At 38.0% G+C, this 22,871-nt stretch overlaps 1 protein-coding gene across 1 annotated transcript in view; it reads left to right on the forward strand.

The window, feature by feature from the left end:
• LOC131038934 (arogenate dehydratase 2) overlaps positions 1-22,871 on the forward strand; it is a 72,027-nt gene that overhangs the window by 47,714 nt on the left and 1,442 nt on the right. The gene's annotated exons all lie outside the window — the stretch shown is intronic.

The raw sequence follows: 22,871 nt of genomic DNA on the forward strand, positions 1-22,871 counted from the left end.
AGTGTCTCAAATCCAAACTACGAAGAAATGCATTATCCTAAGTTAACTTAAGTAAAGTGTAATAATATCCATAATGAATATTTATTTACACCAACAATATCATATGTTGGTTCTTCATCCACTACTATTACTTCTTGGGCTAGTCTTTCCTTTATCCATTTAGGAATAGAGGATCTTCCTTCTTGAATTTGTGTTTCTTCATGCATTTGCTCATCTCTAGGCAGTGAAGTAGTCTCATCATTATCCTCTTCTTCATTTCCTTCGATTTCTTTAATGAGATCTTCTTGTCCTTGTGACGATTTCTCCTTCCCTTTATCATTGTTAACTGTGGATTCCATTGATTCGTTTGCTCCTTGACTCATCTCCTTCTCTACCCTTTGGTCTTCATGTCTTTCTCCCTGATTCAACTTTTCTTCATGCTTGGAGGAAGGATGACTTGAATTTGATTTATGCTTCTTCCTTGAGGACTTTTTTTCTCCACGATCTTCCTTTCTCTTTGATCCTCTTAAGTGAGATGGTTGAGGTGCACTCCCACTTGCGCTCGCTTCATCCTTGCCATCTGCTTTTTCTTCTAAGTGAAATGTCATTGCTAAGTTTTGTTCTTTCAGTTTCATCAATTCCAAAACTAGTTTCATCAATTCCTTCAAATCCACGACTTCCATGTCAACCCACTTGATGTTGATTTCCTTGTTTTCTTTAGTGTAGGCTGATTGGAGATATTTGCTGCTATCCTGAACTTGATCGGCAACATGGAACAACTTGCATTTCTTGATGAAATCGAGAGGTAGCCTGGAATACATCTTCTTCTTCTTCACTTCTACATCATCTTGAATGCTCATCCAATAATCTTCTAATTTCCACTGGTGTCCATACTTCTTTCCCAAAATTTCCTTTATGTTATCATATGGATCAAAGCAATCCCTAGGCATGAATGTCTTGAGTGAATGGAGTGCCAACTCTCTCTCGGCATCCTCAGCTACATGAATGAAAGGGCATACTTCAATAGAATCTCCAAGCATGATAGAAAAAGAAACACTGGTTCCATGCTTATGCCTATATGCCTTGACATATGCCACCAGTTGTCTCACCACCTCAAGTAACTCCACTCTATTTGTTGGGTAGCGCGGTAACATGTAGGGAGGAGAAGGAAATCCTTGAACTCTGGTATAGGTGAATTTCGGGAACTAGATGAACCATGCACCATGTTGTTCTACCAATGCTTGTGTTTCTGGAGAGAGTCTTCGCTGCAATCCACTTCGAAGCGTCCTCGTGATATGCATAGCGAATGCATCATTCACTCTCCTATAGTGTTGTTTTGGTGGATGATTAAGCCGCGGATAACACTCATGCACCTTTATCTCTTCGGGTCTCCTTCCGACTACGCCCGTGTACATAAGTTCTGGATACTCATAATTTCTTGCAAGGGAGTATATGACGTAGGAGCTCATATAGAATGTTCTGGTGTGCATCAACCTCCTTAATTGTAGATCTATGCTGTTGCTGATGAGTCTCGCCCAATTGATTGCATCCTTGCCATGAGTGACAGTCTCAATGAAGTAGAACATCCAGTCCTTGAAATATGAAGCCTCAGGTGCACCAACCAATCGATGGAGTAGAGTGATGAAGTCTCTAAATTAATCATTGAAGTCCACCCTATGTAGTTTGTCGGGCCATCTGCTTATACCACCTCTACTCTTCAACAGAAACTTGTCAATTATCTTTGCACAAGCATCTGGATCATCATCATAGGTAGACTTAGCTCCTTCCATGCTTATGTAGACCATGTCCTTAGGTTCGGGTAGATGAAATGTTTCACTGATGAGTCTCGCCCAATTGATTGCATCCTTGCCATGAGTGAGTCTCAATGAAGTAGAACATCCAGTCCTTGAAATATGAAGCCTTAGGTGCACCAACCAATCGATGTAGTACAGTGATGAAGTCTCTGAATTCATCATTGAAGTCCACCCTATGTAGTTTGTCGGGCCATCTGCTTATACCACCTCTACTCTTCTTCAACCAAAACTTGTCAATTATCTTTGCACAAGCATCTGGATCGTCATCATAGGTAGACTTAGCTCCTTCCATGCTTATGTAGACCATGTCCTTAGGTTCGGGTAGATGAAATGTTTCACTGATTGCTGTCTTTGAGAGATATGCGAGCACTGTTCTATCCTTCGCCACAATTCTTCTTGAGGTAGAGTCATAATGTTGAGCACATTCCACAATTAGCTCGTAGCATAGCATCGCGGGAGGAAATCCAGCTGCATTTATGATCCCACTTTCAATCATCTTCTTGACCGTAGCGGTAGGTTCACTTGTGTATGATGGGTGCCGAAACTTCTTGTTGTCGAACTTCTCGAGATTGGTGTCTCCTATTTTGCTCCAATGCGAAGTGATCCTGCTTTCGAATGCACCACTCTTTGAGTCTTCCTTGATGAGTGCACGACGGGAAATAGTTTTGTTCGGTTTAGGAGTTGCCATCTTCCACCTGTGAGAGATATGTGAGTTAGGGTAGTGGTGAAATATTGATGCAATGAAGCCTATTCACTTAATAAGCTAGCTATGGAATTAATCCAAATCAACCTTGCATCTTAATAATTGTAAAATTAATTGCTGGATAAGGCTGATTTGCTTCTTTAGATGAATTAGGGAGGCCTAATTTGCCTTAACAAAATCACTTTCAGACCTAAATCAGACCTGTTCCTGATTTTATCAGTCCAAATGATGCACTTACTCCTGATTTCTGATATTTGTCCTTAAAGTCTGATCTATGATATGACTGTTGATGTCCAAGTATGTAATGTCTCCAATTTTAATAAAGTGACTTAATTAAGTTAATTAATTAAATGGTCCTAAATTTTAAATAATACCATAAGGACTTAATTAATTAAATAAAGGGACCCAAATTAATAAAACAGATATCACAAGTGATCAGGGACTACATTTCGTCAATCATGTCATTAGGCTGATTACAACGGAGTTTTGGATCTTTCACAATCTATCAAGTCTGTAATACCTGAGAGCAAATATCTAGGCCGAATCAACAAACGAGGTACTGTTGACGTGTATTTTGTACACAATCATACACAGAATAAAATACCTAAAGGGTACCTTATCCTCTCTTGAATAAAGTCTCTCTAACTGCTGAAGATTCGCATGAAGGATCAGTTAGGATGACTCCAATGTTCTAGTTAGTAGGGTCTCTACGTGTGGATAAACTCTAGTGGTATGATGTGATTTGCTGGAATCACAAGGGGACTTACATCTGATGATTGAACTTCCGATCTGCTTTGCTGGAACACAGGCTCTTACTGGCTTAGATTTGAAAAAAATGGAAAAAGGATGAGGGCGAAGAGAAGATCTAATCCTAATACTAAGAATGTAGGAGCAATGATTTGATTTTTGATGAAACTCTAACTAGGTCTTGTTTTGACATCAATGGACCATCTCCACAAGGCTAGTGCGATCTTCTAAGGGAAGCTTTATGATGTTCAAATCATCACCGCAGGCATAGACACCATCAAGTTGATGCATATCAATGAAGAAGCGACAAATTGAAATTGAGCTTAAGCTGAATGATTCCAGTTGACTACACAAGGCAAGTCTGCAATCAACAAACTGCTAGTAGTATGGATATACGAATTCCACCATTAATCAATCGCATTTCCTCCATTCATCTAATCATCTACCATCTAGGATTGAAGACTCAACAAGAAACCATGCAAATTGCAAGAAACGACACACTTCACCATTACTTCAATGAAAATGGAGTTTGTTTACAATCAATGGCAACAATTTCTTGCCTTGTCCTCCTATTCTACTCTAATTACTATTCTATCAATTTCTAACTACTCTCTATCTACTACCTGCTTTCTATTATTTATAACTCTCTCTAATTAATTTTACAAAATGAAATGTCAGGGCTTATATAGTGCCCACAATTCAATTCGATGGCTTAGATCAATTCAAGATCAATGGCCAAGATTCAACAATGAAAACCCTAATTAGGGTTTGTTACAACCATTACATAACATTTAATGCTCGACCAATGATAAAATTGTATTGCTTGGACACATGTCCCCTCTAGAAAAATCGACCAATGGATAGCCGGGGTAGGTACATTGGAGTTTGTGCCACCTTCCATGAGTTAAGTACATTGAATCTGGACATGCTGAGGTGGACCTCACTGATTGGAGACGTGATGACTAGGATGCCACCTCATCTGACACTTGGTTGATACTCAATTTGGTAGCGTTGAGAAGCTATCTTTGATTAACTCTTCTAAAATTATTTGCTTCTTCAACGAGCCCTTGTCCTAACTCCATGTGTCCTTGATGTGTAGGATGATGATGTACCTCGCCTTGGAACGCTGGATTGAAAGAGGTCGCCCCTGTCCTGGCTTGATCGTCCCGGCGAAGACCATCCTTGATCCGGCTTGATTTTCCTTGATGAGATCTCCATTTGATGCCTACACAACATTTCAAAATTAGCAACATGATTTTGCAATGAATAACTAGATTAGAGATTAAATTTAGGAAACTTCATAATAAGTCCTTGAGTTATCATTTCCTAAATGACGATTGAGCAATTAGAATTCAAAATTTCAAAATTTAAGGCTATGACGATCAAAATTCGAAATTAAAACAAGGGATCCATATCGCCATACCTCTCTTGAGAGCTAACACTAGAATGCAAAATGAGGAATTTGCCTAGGCAAAATTAACGTTAGAAGCCTTCAACGTGATCTTCAAGGATAAGGAACGTCCTCTTTATCAATTCGCCACCCTTGGAGTCTTTGATGTGTTCTTCAATGTCCTTGGCAAGTTCGCCTAACTTGAAACTCGAACTCCTTTGATAATGCTTGTGCCTTCCTATTGATAAGACTCGTACCTTGAACACAATTCGCACCTCCTCTTGAATGATAATTTCGCACTTCCTTTGTATACTCCAAATCACATATGAAAAGATGATAAATGATGATGTGAAAATGAAATAAACTACTCCTCCTTTATAGGCGCTCACCTTCATATTGACCCTAGGCCGACTTTGGTGAATAAGGCAAATTTAAAATAAACTTAAAGGCCGACCCTTGTAAAATGAAACAAATTTTAAATCAAGCGCCCCATTTTTATTTATAATTAATTAATTTAATGCCTATAATTTTAAATAAACTCGATTTTTAAAAGGCAAAAAATTAATTAATAAAGGCCCATGCGCTAATTTTAAATGCTATTTTAATTGAATTTTTTTTTTGATTTTGTCGATTTTAGCATTTAAAATAAATTCAAAAAATGATTTAACGCCAAGAATTTTAAAAAAGGTGGAAAGATGCAAACCTAACGCTCTAGTCCCTGACTGAGGGACAGGAGCGAAATCTCAATTTGGTCTTGATTCTTGTGTTTTTGACGTTAAAACCTCCATCTCCACATTGATTTTGGCATTTTTGCTGGGAATTTCGAACTTGACTAACTTGATTTGGTGAATGAATGCCCTCTAAGGTGGATATCGCCCTGGTCCCTTGGTGAGGGACAGGAGCGATCTTGGTGTTTTCTCCTTGATCTTGCTTCTTCAATCACCAACCTTCATTATATGGCAAGCAATGACGTTATCCCTTCGCTTCATGCATATTCTACTTGTCGTTAGCAAGGCATATTCGATGTTTAAATGGTTTTCGCCCTGGTCCCTTGGTGAGGGACAGGAGTGCTTCGCCTTGGTCCTCCTGAGAGGGACAGGAGCGAAATTCGCTCTAGATCCTCAGTGAAGGACAGGAGCGAAATTTGACTTTTCGAACTCTCTATCAGGACAATTTTAATGGAATATAACATTTAAGTATAAGTGACATTTCCTTCTTATACTTTAAGTTATATTCCATATATACTTTCAGGATGTTTGAGAGTGGTTTCAGACCTCCAGGAGTTATATTGCAAAATCTAGTTTTTTGAGGTTTTTCAGTTTCCAGACTTAGTCAAATTTCAGGATCAGGACATTCCAGACTTAGCCAAATTTCAGGATCAGGACGTTCAGACTTAGCCAAATTTTCAGGACATTCCAGACTTAGCCAAATTTCAGGATCAGGACGTTCAGACTTAGCCAAATTTTCAGGACATTCCAGACATCACTCAAGCCAGACTCGCTATCCTATTGATCACCTGGGCGACACTCAAAATGCAAAGGCTGACTAACAAAACTCTAAAAGACCCAAAAACAAACCCTAAAAAGCAAAAAACATGGGTCCCCATTGGCAATGGGGCGATGTGTGAAAACATCACAACAGGTACTAGGACCAGTCATTCACAAATCATGTGGCATCGAAGAGGCTGATTGGGAGGAGAAATTGATAGCCGTATTGTGGGCCTACCATACAAGATACAAAGTAATGACTGGGCATACACCTTTTCAATTGATGTACGGTCAGGAAGCAATCGTCCCTACCGAGTATATGGTTCCAAGCTTGAGAATAGTAGTAGAGAATATACTTGAAGATACAAAGAGTTTGAAGGAATGACTCTTTTAATTGGACAAACTTGATGAATGAAGGGTGCTTGCATAGTGGGCAACCGAGAACATGCAACGAGAGAGAAAGTATTGGCATGAAAAACATCTACAAAGAATGAACTTCCAACCAAGATAGTTTTGAAGTATAATGGTTGCAATGAAATTAAGCTAGGTATGTTCAAGGTGAGATGGTTCGGTCCCTTTAAAATCCGAGAAGTTTGCCAAAATGGAGCCATTAGATTGGATAATTTGGACGATACTCTACTAAAAGACAGTATCAATGGATAGAAGTTAAACTATACAGAGAAAGAATGGAGACACCAATATCAATTAAACATGATAGACTACACAATGCATAGAGAGAATTTTGACTTGAGATTGGGAGGACTAGTAGGTGAGTTTGAAGAAAACATAGAAATATCAGAAGTGGTAGTACCAACAATGAAACCCTATTTAATCAATTGTATGTGCGGACCAACACCGATTGAGATAAGATTTCGTGATGATACCTGTTGATTTCATGCACATGCGAACACAGAATAAAATACCAAGGTATCTTATCCTCTCTTGAACAAAGTTTCCCCGAATGCTGAAGATTTCGCCGAAGGATCAATCGAGGCAACTCCAAGGTTCTTGTATGTAGGTTCTCTACTTGTGGATAAGCTCTTGCGGTATGATGTGATTTTGTTGGAATCATAAGGGGACTTACATTTGATGACCTTAGCGTTTGATTTACTTTGGATATCACTGGAATGTGGGTCTTTACCAATCCTTGATTTTTTAAAAAGGGAAAAAAGGATAAGGGTTGGAGAGGAATCTAATTGTAACACTAAGAATGTAGGAGCAATGGATGACCTTTGATGAAACTCTAACTAAGTATTGCTTTGACATGCTATGATCATCTCCACAAGGTTAGTGCGATCTTCTAAGGATAGCTTTATGATGTTCAGATCACCGCTACAAGCATAGACACCGTCAGGTTGATGCATATCAATGAAGAAGTGATAATTGAAGTTAAGCTTAAGTTGAATGATTCTAGTTGACTACGCAAGGCAAGTTTGCAATCAACAAACCGCTAGTAGTATGGATATACAAATTTCACCATTGATCATACAAATTTCTTCCATTCATCTAATAACATGAAATTAAATTTGAGAAGTATAGAGACCATGCAAATTGTAGAATCAACACACAAAATTCACCATTCCTTCAATGAAGTTTACATGTCTTTTGCAACAATGTCTTGACAACAATCTTTGCCTTCTCTTTCTACTCTACTCTAAAATGCTATCTACTATTGAGCTACTAATTATTGACTATCTCTCTTTTGCTAACTCCTAACTATTAACTAATCTCTGACTATTAACCTTCACAAATGAAGAGCCAGGGCTTTATATAGAGAACCCCTTTACAAATTGATGGCTCTGATTGACTTTGAATCAATGGCTAGGATTACAAGATAGAAACCCTAATTAGGGTTTCTTATAACAAACTTCCTTAGCCAACGAGAAAATTACATTCCATGAGTGTGGACCAATAGATGTTAGGGGTAGGTGCCTTGAAGTTTGTGCCATCACTGGTGAGTCAGGTACATTGAATCTGGACATGTTGAGGTGGAGCTATCTGATTGGAGGAATAGTGACTGGGATGCCACCTTGTCTGGCGTTTGCTCATATCTCTTTTGATACTCAATTTGATGATGCTGAGAAGCTAACTTTGATTAACTCTTTTGAAACTATCCGCTTCTTCAATGCACCCTTGCACTGACCTTGGTTGATCTTCTTCTGTCCTTGATGTACTTGATGGATGACGTACCTCTCCTTGACCCTCTTGTGTTTGATGAGGCCGCCTCACAGTCAAGTCACTCCTTCTCTGGTAGCATGTGGTTCCTTTGTGTGGCAGAATGAAGGTTTTAAAGATAGCTTGCAACTCCTCGAACACTTGTAGCCTTCCAACGCTTCAAAACACCTTGAGTTCTCCTTTATGCATTTGAAGTGTCCTTGATAATGATGGGCTTAGAATAGGTCGTCCTTGTCCTGGCCTGATTTTCTTCCACCTGCAAAACAAACCAAAAGATGATTAAGTACACATGATATATTTATCTTAACATAAGATTTCTTACCTTAAATCATCAACAAGAAGGCATTAGAATGAAATTCGCTCTAGATCCTCTCCAGGGACAGGCCCTATAATAAAATTCGCTCAGGACCCTTTGGAAGGGTCAGGAGCGAAATTTGCTACTTTGCTCAATTTAGATCTCATTTCACCATTTCACAATCTTAGGCCTTGCCCTCAAACCTCTTCTCATCATGATCTCAAAATTAGTCCTTCGCCTAGCTCAAACAAGGTGAAAAATAGGAGTTTCAAAGGATTTCACTCTGGACCCTCTGGAAGGGTCAGGAGCGAAATTCATGATTAGGTCCAAATTGCATCATTTCTTTACCCCAAATTGCTCCCCAAGGCAAGTATGCACTAGTCTTCTCTCTTCCAAGGCCTAGGAATTCATATATTAGCTTCTATCATGAGCAAATTAGGTGATTTTGGGAATTTCGCTCTGGACCCTTTGGAAGGGTCAGGAGCGAAATTCAAGATTTGTTTGTTTTCCTTCACCTAGATTCATTCTTCATACCTTGTTTTCCTTTGACACTCAACTTTGGATCCCTCTCTCATGAAGACAACACTTGCTTGACCTCAAAATGGCTTGAAAGGAGAAATTCGCTCAAAACCATGGCCAGGGACAGGACCTATTTAGAATTTCGCTCTGGACCCTTTGGAAGGGTCAGGAGCGAAATTCTTACTTGGGCTCATTTCTCACCTTTTTCCTCCCTTCCTTGGCTTGGATATAACTTCTTAGGCCTCCTTCCATCATGATCAAGTGAATATGCTCCTCAAGTTGGCATCTAGTTCAAGATTTTGTGAAGAAATAGGGTCTTATATGAATTTTGCTTTGGACTCTTTGGAAGGGTCAAGAGCGAAATTTGCATTTTGGGTTGATTTTTGACTCCATTTCCCACATTTCTTCATTCGAACAAGTGAATTGCCTTCAATAATACCTGGGACATAGATTAGTTCATAGCTTTGGGCAATGTAGAGTGTCTTATAGAGAAATTCGCTCTGGACCCTTTGGAAGGGTTAGGAGCGAAATTTGCATTCTTGGCTCAATTTTCCTTGAATTTAACTTGTCTTTGCCCTGGACTCAACCCTTTGATGCATTTCCTTTCATATCTTTGCAAATTCGCTCAACCCCTCACTAACTTAGGTCAAAACTTAGGTCCTTTGTGAAATTTCGCTCTGGACCCTTTGGAAGGGTCAGGAGCGAAATTCTTACTTGGGCTAGGATTTCTCATTTTTTCCTCAACTTTGCCCTTTGACTTGGTTGCTAGGTCATTCCTTCATCTTTTTAAGTCGATTCGCCTTCAAGGTGACATCATTTCAATGTTTTTTGATGACAATTTAGGTCTTTTCCAAGGAATTCGCTTTGGACCCTCTGGAAGGGTCAAGAGCGAAATCTCTCCTCTAGGCTCAAATTTTGACCTTTTCATCAAATCATTAGGTCTAAACTTATCCAAGGCGTCTCCAAAGGACAGATAAGTCAACTTCACATCAAATTATACCTAGGACTTCATCTTTCACCTATTGGACTAATCTTAAACTCTCAAAGATGACACTCCCTCACAAAACTTCACTGACCTCCTCAAACTCAAACCAGACACAAAAGTAAAACTTGACCTAAGGAAGGCCTTAAAGAAACCCTGACCTGGACCATCTACTGACTCACCCTAGCCTAAGCAGAGCCTGCTATCTTAACAATCCTTCTGACAACTCTCCAATCCAAAGGCTAATAGTCAAGACCAGACAAACAAACAAACTAAACCAACCCTAGAAAGCAAAAGGAGGGGTCCCCATTTGCAATGGGGCGATGTGTGAATACGTCACAACAATACCAAAATTATATACGACCCTTACTCGGTTTGAAGACTCGGATATTCAAGCCATGAAATGGACATAGAAATCAATGCTGATAAAAATCTAGGAGAGAGTTAAAAAGACGAGGAACGGCTTGAGTTTGCTGAAGAAGGTGGAGGACCAAAGCTTAGACTAGTACTAATGGCACCTCTGGTGATAATAATAGAAAGATCTGGATACAATGAAGCGATGATCTAGTATGCAAAATAAAAGGGGTTACCGCCACCAACCCTACCTTGTCCTCCTACTAGAATGTAGCGAGTGGTGAACAAATCTACTAGAACTTTAGTTATACAAGGAGAATATGTCATATAGAACCAACAAGGTGAAAACTTACTTGACGGTCACAACTCTGAACAAGGTATGGTGCTAGATAAATTTTTTGATCTTGAATACATTGGTACTTTTTTGTGAGGAAGAATATTTTAGATGGCCATGGAAGACATATAAGTGGAGGCACGATACAAAAATTACAGAGAATTGGGGCCAAGGGGAAAAGTGAAAATTTATAGAAGGGTTGCAGAATGAAAACAAAAAGGAAAAATGGTGAGGGTGAAAAAAAAGAGTCAAAAGTGCAGCCGACCAATGGAATTTTTTTTTAAAATGGAGCACTAAGGCTGAGAAAAATTAAATTAAAAAAGAAAAATGCTAGTAAGTGCAGAAAAAAGCAACAGATCATTAAAACATTGGAGTTAGGAAATATTAAAGAGAAAAGTATTAAAGTGCCAAGGAGAAAAATTACTAAGGTACTCAAATTAAAAGGTATTAGAAAGTATGGAGGAAAACTTAAGGGGCAATTAAAGGCCAAAAATAGAAAGGTGAGGATTAAAAAACTGTTAAAGGTGGGGAAAAAAAACAATCTGGCCTTTAAAAAGCATATGGCATGCCACAATAAGGGAAAATTGAAGTACAAATTGAACCTTGCAGAGGAAAATTTTGGAGGATATGAAAGCACCAATCTAAAATTAGGGAGACTTAAAACTACAAAGCTATTAAATAAGAGTCTTGGTTGTACGACCCCTTCACCTTCGTTCTCTAGCGATTACAAAAACAAGGTAATGATTTTATGTGCACACAACTTTAGCATATGATAGATTGTTAGAACTGTACAATGATCTACCCACAAGCTCATCATATGACATCTTTTCTTTATTTCATTTCTCCCCTTGGCGTTTGGTGTCCTACTTGGTAGAATAGTTCTCATCTCTCCTATCTTACGACTTCCAAAGGTTAAACATCATATGACCTTCTCCTCTCATACAACAACACTCTCAACGTACAACCTTCTACAACTCTTGTGCAACATCTTCAGTTATTTCTAGTAGGACCTCTTGGCACAAGCATGTCACGTCACTTACAAGATCTCCTTGTGTGACTCTTGGAGTGTATTGTATGACAACAAATAACACAATTTTTTTTCGAAGTATGACCTCCCTTTTCAAGCATTGTACGGCAATCATCCACCCACAATGCAATACTTACTTGCCAAGCAGACAACACCTAGTCAATATCGTACGACAATACAAGTCCTTTGGCACACAAAACCTTGCTACTATTTTTGGCGTACGACATGTTTCCTATGCACTTCTAAGTGTACGACTTGGTCTGGGTAGTAGAAGAATTGCAATTGGTAGACACCATTGAGTAAGTGGTACAGTAGGGCATCCTTGGAAATTGCACATTTTTAGAGAATGGCCTCATACTCAGCCAAGTTATTCTAATCGTTTACAAAGGAAGTATTATAAATTTAAATTTAGGGAAGTGAACTCATCAATTTCAGTCGAGAGTATGGATGCGAGTAGCAATAAAGGGAAGAAACCTTACAAGCCTCAAATCACAATAGGAATAGTAGGAAAGGCAAAGAGCAATGATGTTATTAAGACAAATTCAATTGCCTTGGGGAACATCACCAAAAGTGTGTTGTAGTTGGTGGCAGACTACATAGGAGGACCATGTATTGAAGGTTGCACTTTGCCATGCTCAGGTTGATAAAGTGACACTACTTCCATTTTTTTAATTTGAGGGACTTTTATTAGTACTTGTGGGCAATGGTTGTGTAGTATAACAGGGTGACTTGCAAGTCTATTGATTACAAGGGATGCCAGGTTACCATTTCTTATAGTCCCTTAGAATTCACGAGAGTATTCAACATACCCTCAATAGGGAGATCAGTGAGGAAACCTACAAAAGTTACCCACCAATATGAGGCACTTATCAAGTGAGTATGTAGACAAGATTTGATACAGTAGGAGCTTGACAATATTTGGAGTCTAGGGAATAGAGGACTTGAGAAGAATTTTATTGCCACTGTCGAGTGGAAATGCGTGCTTGACCTTATGAAGTGTAGATTGACAAGAGCTAGCCGAGCGCCAGATATTGCATTTTGGATGATAGATTTTATAATAGGCTTGAGTGTAGGAAAAGGTATACAACTGGGCAAGAGGGTTGTCAAAGAGGATACATTAGTTCTTGTGCGTAAGGCACAAGGCATTCCACATGATCCAACACGCCATGAGGTTGCTGTTGGGTGCCATACACACACAAGTGCCCATTGACACATGGGGGAGGTTGTAGCCAGCAGGATATTTGGATCCCACATGGTTGACCACATTTTGTTGGGCCAATCTATGGTTCCAGGTAGGTGGTGAGGAGGTTGCTCAACCAACAACACAACTGCCGAGGAAGAGGAGGAGATGAGAGCAATAGTGGAGAGTAGTGACTATGTAGTGATTAAGTTATCATCATACACGAAGACAACCACTCTCGAGATTACCACTTTCGAGGAGGGTTCCGTAGTAGTGGAGGCCTACTTAGTATTAGTGCGACGACCACTAGCATGTTCGAATATGAAGTCAATTCTAGTGTTATTCCAGCAGTGATGTATAGTCAAGAATGGATATGACACTAGTGTTATTTTTAGCCATTTCGACATTTGTTTGACATGTAGTTGCACGAGTCATACTTTCTTTTTTTGGAGAGTTGTCTTCAATTAAGACTCTACAATTCGGATGTAAAATGCTACCAGAAGTCATGTTTTCTTGACACTTTTTGAAGATTGTTGTAACTATGAAAATTCTTGAGAAATAATATAAAAGATCTTTGCTTGTGGTTTTGTTCTTGGTATAGTTTTACTAGGTTTTTCCACGTAATTCTATGTGTTTATGGTTTATTTTTTTCTCTATATAATTATGTGCTATATATTTTCTCTACATAGGAAAGACTACATTCTTGACCATATCATCCGCAACAAAGATATCAAGAGGACTCACATCCATGGTGACTATCTCATCTTTGATCAAGATAGTTCCGCCAGTCACATTCTCGCTTGTAACAAAAGTATCATCGTCGGCTGAGGTGGGAATAGTTTTAGTTGCAGCACCATTGGCTGTTGCAACCTAAGGCAATCAAGTGGCAACAATAGGTACGTAGGGGATAGTTGAGGCAAAGAAGATTGACAGTTGGCTGGGTATGCTTGGTGTACCAATTGATGTTCCACCACTACCATTGCTAGGTCTCTCGGATGAGAGCTTGGAACCCCTGGCACTTGAGGCAGTTCAAACAGGGGAGGCAGAGCTAGTTGTGCAGCTAGAGAAGGTAGCCCTGAGAGTGGAGCTTGAGGTCAAGATCGTGCTTGCCTAGCCAGAAGGGCCATTACTAGATGAGCCACTACCAAAGGGGTCATAGCCAAAGAGATATCAGCTAGAATAGCCCTGAGAGGAGGTTAGGAGAGATACCACTCCTACAGGATTGTAGTAACCTGAAACGGCTAAACATTCCAGAGGGGGAGGATTCAAAGGAGTCATCCACCAAGGATGAGACTCCTGGAACACATATTGAGATCACTTGACCAGATTCACATGACATAATTGGCACCGTGCAACGGTACTTGGGTGAGTTGTAGGACATGACCTTGGTGATGAGTGAGGTTGCAGAGTTATCCCACTAAATGGATAGTGGCCTTGCTTCCCTTCTTGTTACAGAGGCTAAGAAGATTTGGCATTCATGCAGTTGGAGTGTGAGGGAAAATTCTTTGTTTACAGCTATATTTGATAAATCAAATACATGAAATAATAATATACATGATAACGCATATCAAACACAACAGTAAGTTATATCTTCATTTGCACATGAAATTATTACAGAGGAGAAGAGTAGAAATGGTCGGCCAAGGATTACAATAGATCTGATTATACTATACTACCTTCCTTGGCGGTACACAACATATTTAAAGGACTCGACGGTTGCTGAGAGGAATACAACTATCAAGAAACCAACACATTAACTACCCGAGAGTGACAACCTACTTAATACAAACCATAGTTACAAGACTCGGACTCGGCTTAGACTCGACAAGCTGATTTTTGACTCAGACTTGGACTTGGTGCCCGGACTTGACAAAAAATCGGCCAAGACTCGGCAAATTGAAAAACCCAAGAAGTTCAAAGATTTTTAATGATTTTAAACTTGTTTCACATATTTTTTACTAAATAAACCTCAAAGACACAATAATCTCATCAAATAGAAGCTGCTTTGAACACATACACAAGTTTACATTCATCACATAAGTATAAATGCAATTTTTAGGCTTGATCTTAAGGAAATAAGATAAACTAAATAACATATTAGAAATATAGATAGTGTCGAATGTCTACAAAATTCATGGAATATGAAAGCCTAGAGGCTAGAAGTTTAAGGCTTAGAGGAGCCAATATTAGTGATCACTCGACTTCGCAATTCAAGGCCCAATGCTCACACTCACACTACCACATATCACTACTTCTAGATCTAGAAAATTCTTCCATTCGCTTCCTTCTTAATTCTTTTTTCTCTTTAAATTCCTCTAATTGAGCTTGCACTTCATGTATAGCCTCAAGGGGTGCTTTTTTGCATGGATTTGCATCATGCATTCTATTTGTGCAATGTGATATTTCAATCGGTTAATACCTCCCCCATTATATTTTGTTTTGCAATAAATACATGTTGCTTCTTATCTTGATCCAAGGATGCCATGCTTCCAAGCCTTATCCTCTCTAACTGGGGCACCACTTCCACTACCGGTAGGCTGAGACATTATGCTGCAATATATTATAAATGAAAAATATCAGCATAATGTCTCTTATTCTAAATAAATTAAAACTTAAAAATAAATAATAGAAAGAAAAAACAATTCTAGGGTTTCAACTTTCATATTTTTTCCATCAATATAAAGTAAAACAAAAACAAAACAAATGTACAAAAAAATGGAATTATGAATATAAGAAAATAAAAAAATAGCAAAAAATTGGTACTTACCTCTATAAATTTGCTAGACACCTCTTCCAAATCCTTCTTTAACACCTTTAAATGCTTGAATGCAAGCTACAAACTTGCACAAACAATCAACAATTGCAATCTCCTCTATCTGTTGGTCTGCTCTTCAGTGCCTCTATTTTTTTGCTCAAAACCCTCTTTTTCTCTCCTTGTGTTTGCAAACAAGAAAAATGACTTTTTAGGGTGAGAGTCAAAATATATTTACCTTTAGTTTCACTTAAAACAAACATATTAATTTTTTTTTTCTTTTTTTATGTTGCTTGGGCGACAGAGTCTAGGGCTCGGGACTTGGCGAGTCTGCCCAGACCCGGCCAGACTCGGCCGAGTCTGCCCAGACCCGGCCAGACTCGGCCGAGTTCGAGTCTAGGGTCGCCTGGCTTTGGCAAAGGCGACCCGCCTCGGGACTCGTCAAGTCTTGTAACTTTGATACAAACAATTAATATATTGGCAGATAACAAATATTATCAAATATAACAATAGGCATTTTATGTCGACTACGTTCTTTAGGTGCTTCATATCTCAAGGGTGGCCAAGCGTGGAGACATTAGCCATGTTAGCAACATGGCATCCACTGAGACCCACTATGGTTGGACGATATGGCTGAGTGCTCATTGCACTTCATTGCATGGAGAATTGCTATAGGGATGTCTTTTACAGACTATGAGGGGTGACATACTCTCTTGAGGAAGCTGAGGAGGCTAGGGAGAGGGCACTTCGGCTAGTTCGGGTTGAGGTGTTAGATTCCCACTGGAGAATGCAAGGGTGAGATTTCCACCACAAAATTGGTGTAGGAGCACCCTTGTGCTTACAATGGTCAAAGTTGTTTTTTTGTTTCCTTTTGTGTTGTTTCATGTTAATAAGGCCATTTTAGGCCATTATTGTTCATTTGGACCCATTTGTGCAAGTTTGGGGTCAATTGGTTCAAAATTGTAAAAGTTGTCAAAAATTGGCAAAGTTGTCTTGACCACTTTGCATTTTCTTGTCAACTTCTCAAAAAGTTGTTAGATGGTAGTTGGGGTCGGTTTGGATGATGAAAACTGATTGTATGGGCATAAATAGGCCTACATTGTACGAACCAAGGGTTGATGAAAATTTGAAATGGGAGCAATAAAAACACATCATTTTTCCTCATGTTTTTTGCTGCTCTTTTGTATTGTACGGCTCTGTACGACTTTTACTGGTCTGAAATCAATTGTAATTGATGGAGGACTGAGTTATCTTTCATTTTCCGTTGGTTTGGTGTAATTTTATCAAGTTTCAAGAAAGTTATGGCCATTTTACCATAGGCCGCCCTATTAGATTTTATTTTTCTGGAAGTTGCAAGCTGTTGCAGCAATTGATACGGACTGTACTTGCAAAATAAAAGTCTGAGACTGGTTGGGAATGAAAGAGGACTGAATCTACTTTCTAAATCTTTTTGTTGTATCCATTTTCATTGAGTAATAAGCAAGTTACAACAATTTCTTTCCAAACTGGTCCAAACCCTAGGTAGGGTAACCAGTGAACTAGGAAAATGCACATCTTTTCATTCCACCAATAGAAAATCCCCAAAAATGGTGGAATGACTTGTTTCCATGTGTACTTTAATATTCTTGACTTGCAAGGACGGATGGGAGAGTTTGCACATGTGGTGATGGAATGAAAGTCTGATATCCCTATGTATCAGACTGAAAAACCAGTGAGGGACAAAATTGCATTGAAAGGCAAAAGGTTGAAACTGCCTTGGTGTTTGGTGTTGAATGGATGTGTGAGGGACCCTACCAATTTAAAAGACACTTATTTGAAGGTCATAGTGTGAAGAGAACTCATGTAATCATGACTGTCCTAGTAACCCACCTGTCACAATAATGTTGCCAGTCATATGAATGTTGCAAACAGAGTTACAGTGGGGAGTCTTTCATTGTTATAAGACCAGTATGATGTGTGTAAACCTTGTGTAGGGTTCCCAAGTGAGGTTGAGAGGGGCAGATGTGCTTTGAGTTGGCCTTTGGCTATCAATAAATGTTAATTCAAGCTGGGTAAGACTTATGGTTGTCAACTTTGGAGAGAGTAGAGTTGTTGAAAGCCTACCTTCGAGTATTAGTCCTGTGTCTTCAAACCTTGATCAGTTTGCCAAGATACTTGACTCTGCCCTTATGATGACGGTTCAAGTCATATTGGTTGCCCAAGCCTAGAAGCCAAATAACACATCCAAGGATGTCAAGAAGGATGGAGTATGTGATCATCGTCTTTGTGTGTTGAAACCATTGTACATGCCCCTACCTCTGCATCAAATTGGTATTAGAGCAAAGGTTGGTCAAGAAGAGGGAAAAAATGAAGTGAAGGGAAGCAAGAATGCCTCCAAAAGGGAATCCAGTTGCCAAGAGGTGAGTGGGTTGAAGGAGAAACATGCAAGAGAGATGAGGGAGTTGACAAAAATCCTTCAAGCCAAGCTTGATGCAATTGAGAGTCAGACAAATCAGAGAAGAGGAGTGGTCTCAGGAGAGGTGAGTGGGTTGAAGGAGAAACATTGTAATGTCCCCTTTTGGGATTTGCTGAGATCCAGTCCTGAGACAATAATTTTAACTTAATATGAGAGCTGTGATACATTAATAAATATAACTTTATCAAAATTGAATATATTTCATTATAATATTCGACTTAAAGTTTTAAGGCTAGTTTGGAAAAGTAGTACTTATCTTGATAGATTCTCCGATTTGAGATATATTTTATATTGTAAACATCTTCTGAAACCATTTGGATTGACATCTCACAATTAGTGGAGAATGGATAAAAAAAAAACACAAATGATTCTCCCAAACAAAACCTTCAATCCGTTAACTCCTCTTAGAACATTGTTGACCTTTTGGTAATGCTGGTTGTTCAAATCACAAACAATAATTTGCTAGGCTTAAGAAAGGCTGAAATAAAAGCACAACCAATAATCCAATATCTCCCAAGTGGGTCCCATTCCATTTTAGTGGTGCTGTTAAAAAAACACAATAATTGTGAAATCTTTCCTAATGCTGCAGTCACCGTTTGTGGGTCCCTCTACTATAGAAATCAGAATAACAAGTATTCAGCTACTGATTGTTTGGGGCCCACAAAGCACCTTTGGCAAGCTTATTTCAATACTAACAAATCTGATGTTTTATTGAAGTCCTTTTTTCCTTAACTCTGATATCTCTGGCAGATCAAAGCCCCCCTCCCACGTGGAATTCCTTCCTTTATAATTTGCTTCCACATCACAAGATAATTATAAATGATTCTGAATTAACATATGTTTTCTGAGTGCTGCTTGAGTTAAATAGAATAATTAAATCTGATGATGTGTTTCACATATATATCTGCTGTAGCCTCTCAGCCTATTAATTTGTGCATATTATACTCACTGCTGTCTGGAGATGTATTGATGCCTAATCATAACTAAACTTATGGAATTCTCACCGCTCCTTCATAATCCTCTTCATGACCGATATATGAATGCTATGAATGAGATTTTGTATTACTTATAGATAAAGAGATGATGCTATTTCTGATATATACGATATTACATAGGATATGCAGTGTTGTGTCAGATGTGAATAATCCTGGGCTTTCATACACAGGATATTGGACCTTTTTGACTCCCCCCTTCTGTTCTTCTAAACTGTAATTATATATATCACTCCCCTCCCATTCAAAGTGATTTTGATTGTCTCAGTATATAATGCGATGAGGTGGTTTGAAAAGACACGTCTTCTATCTCGTCCAAATCACTGCCCTTTGTTGCCACTAATCGTGCCTTTTAACAAATTACACGTTAGCATTATAGTTGTTGTCATAATATCGATTAATGATGCGTATCTATCATCTTCTTTGTTATTACTTAACCCATCGATGCTTGATAATAGTGAATCAATTCCTTTCCATTATATCGCTAATCTATAGCGATTATTCTTGTGTCATTTTCTGATCGGTAATGGAGATATCATTGAGTATTATCTTTATTATTAGATGCTAAGGTCTTGCTTATGATACTTTGTACCTGGCCACTATTTAAATATTAGCATTTAATAATCTTACTCAATGCTGTTTTACCTTGTGTAACAAGCAAGGGTTTCAATACAATCGTTGCTTTGAGCCAAGTGAGAATAAATTTTATTTTTAAATTTAATGAATGATTAATACTACTATTAACATCAATAATTAATTACATAATAAATGATAATTTATTATTATGATGAAGAATCACAAAAACTAGTATTAATTACATCACTAGGATGCGGGGTTATGACAACCCTCTCACTTTAGAGGAAAATCGTGAAGTCTCATAAATGAGACGATTTTCCAATATTATTAAATGTTAATTAATAAATGTTTTAATTGTCGTATTTATTTAATCCAATGTCCAAAGAGGGGTTATGACAAACATGCAAGAGAGATGAGGGAGTTGACAAAAATCCTTCAAGCCAGGCTTGATGCAGTTGAGAGTTAGACAAATCAGAGAAGAGGAGTGGTCTCAGGAGATGTGAGTGACCAAGAAGAAGTGGGTGAATAAAGCACACCACAAGGAGAACAAGAAGAAGAAAGAGATTTTGAGGAGTTGAGAATGGAAAGGTTGTTAAGGCTGTTTAGAATGATGGCTCTAAGGTCGAGATGGACCTACCAGTGTATTCAGGGAGTTTGAATGGAGAAGAACTCCTAGACTAGATAGGAGAAATGGATAAGTACTTTGATTTTGAAGAGATACCTTTCATCTATAATAGAGAATTCAATCAATATGACAACATCTTTGTCACGTTTATCAAATTTGTCTTGGTCTTTACCTGCAATTGCTAGACGGTAATTTTTTCAAGACATCTATTCTAGAAAATAGTCAACATATATTGCTTCATGTATTGTAGTTTTTACCAAATAAATTTCTAGTTGGCTTCCAAGATGATCTTGGGTGGTGAGGACATGTTAAAATATTCTTCCCTCAACTTGTAGTCTTGGAGTCAGACAAAAAGTCAATGCCTCCCTGATAATGTTGCTGCAAATTTTTTTTTGTAGAAATTTGTGCCGTAGTTGCGGCTGCCATTTTTTTTTGAAACCCTTCATTTGCAGCAGAAAGAGCCTGCAACAAATTCAAAAGTAAAACCCTAGATTTGTAGTAGAAACCCTAGTTGTAACACCAAAAATTGGCACTTTGTTTTCAACCTGAAGACCTGAATTTGTGATTTAAAGCCTTGGTTTTTTTTTTGAGAAAAAATCCATGATTTAAACCTTAAACAGCCATGTGACCTCCACATGCCCTAATTGGCATGATTTTAATTAAAAATATACCTTGCGGGATTTTTTTCCTTTAAACTAGCATGATTTTTACCATAAACTGATTTGTGACTTTGCCTTCTAAACAAACTACACAATTTTACTTGTTGAAAAAACTATCAATATTCATTAAAAATCTGTGCAAAATTCTCAACAATAAATCCTTGCATGAATTTCCAAAACGGACATGATTCTATACAATTTGTTATATGAATTCTTTTGGCTCTTTACTATGCTACTGCTGATCTTTTGATCCATCTCTACCAATAAATCCTTAGGTCTTTGTGCTCTCATAGTTTCTGAAGCTCTAGCTGATCTTTGATATCATATTACAAAAAAATAGAGCACATAAAGATTACCAAGATATTTATTAGTTAAATAAGAAGCGAGAGCTTTCTTATATATTTTTACAATGTAGGGTGACAAGCCTCTCTAAGAATGTTGAAATATAAAGAATAAATTAATAAAGCATAAATTACATCCTAGTCTCCGATTTTATTAAATCCTACAACTAAAAGCTAATTGACCATTACTAAATAATAGAGTAGCTTGATACTCCTTTGTCCCTCCTTGACCATGCGTTTCCCCCTATCTGAAACAGATATGTATCCAATATGGGCTGGATACATGTTGGATACTATACCCATGTGTGCCCAAAAAACCTTGATTTTCCAACCATGCCGGATACTATGTGATTGGATATTTTTAAAATTTGACGTAAATCTTCCTAAATTTAATTTAAAAAACTTCATTCATGCATTTGTTTTTTTAAAAATTGGTATAAACTATAAACATAAACTACACATACTTGGTTCTGTCATGATTTCTTGACTGTTCTTCTATATCCAATATCATTTCTTGCTGCTTGTAAATTACTCACATTGGTTGTTATTTTTATACTATATTAGTTAATTTTTATATATTTTTATATATTTGTGTGGGTGTTCCTAATTCTAGTGCAAAATGTCCCTTGTACCATCCCCAAAAATATGGGGGTCTTTCCAGCTATACCTGAAACTCATCTCCTCAACTCCTGAAATTGGATTGCATAATGTTTCAAAACTATCTCAAAACTGTTAAGGAATTTCATATAAATGTCCATAGACAAACTGGAAACTCTTTTCTTCATTTCTAGTTGTAGTAATAATGCCGGTTGATTATAAAGTATCAAGTAATATATGTGGGTGTCAGTAAAAAAAATGAGACCTTAAGTTCCGATAAAAATAGAGACTATAAGCATGTCTGTAGCTCCTTTTGGAATATGTAAGAGCTGTATTCTCAGAGAACAATAAAGAAGGCTGCAAACAGAGGGTCTAGTCTAGCAGTAAGGTTGTAATATAATTGTGATGATGGTCAGGGTTCGTATCCTGCTGGATTCCTTTCCATTCACTTGGATTATGTGGTTTGATAATTTAAGGGTTCCAAACAAGATCCTTTAACATGTGGCATTTAGCCAAATGGGGTCCTCTAAGTTTGACATGTGGTGATTGATGCTGCAGCAGGTGTGCCCCCAGTTCTTTCATATTTGCTCCAATAAGAAAACAATGATGAAGAGAGCTCTAGTAAAAGCTTGCAAGAAATAGTAAGGTTATCATTCTATGGGGACTGTACCTGATCTAATAATATCAATGACTGCATTGATGATATAATATGATTTCTTGCTTCAGTTTGTTAGAGAACCTTATATAGAGTACACCCTAATTTAGATTTTATAGGTCTTTATTCTCAAGTACGAAATGGGACATTCTGATAGCACTGTTGGTGAATGCTTTGCTGTATGGATGGCTGGCTGGTTAACTGAATAATTTTGTTTCTTGTAATTTTGGAAG

The sequence above is a fragment of the Cryptomeria japonica genome, chromosome 3, assembly GCF_030272615.1.
Source record: "Cryptomeria japonica chromosome 3, Sugi_1.0, whole genome shotgun sequence".
Classification (NCBI taxonomy): domain Eukaryota; kingdom Viridiplantae; phylum Streptophyta; class Pinopsida; order Cupressales; family Cupressaceae; genus Cryptomeria; species Cryptomeria japonica.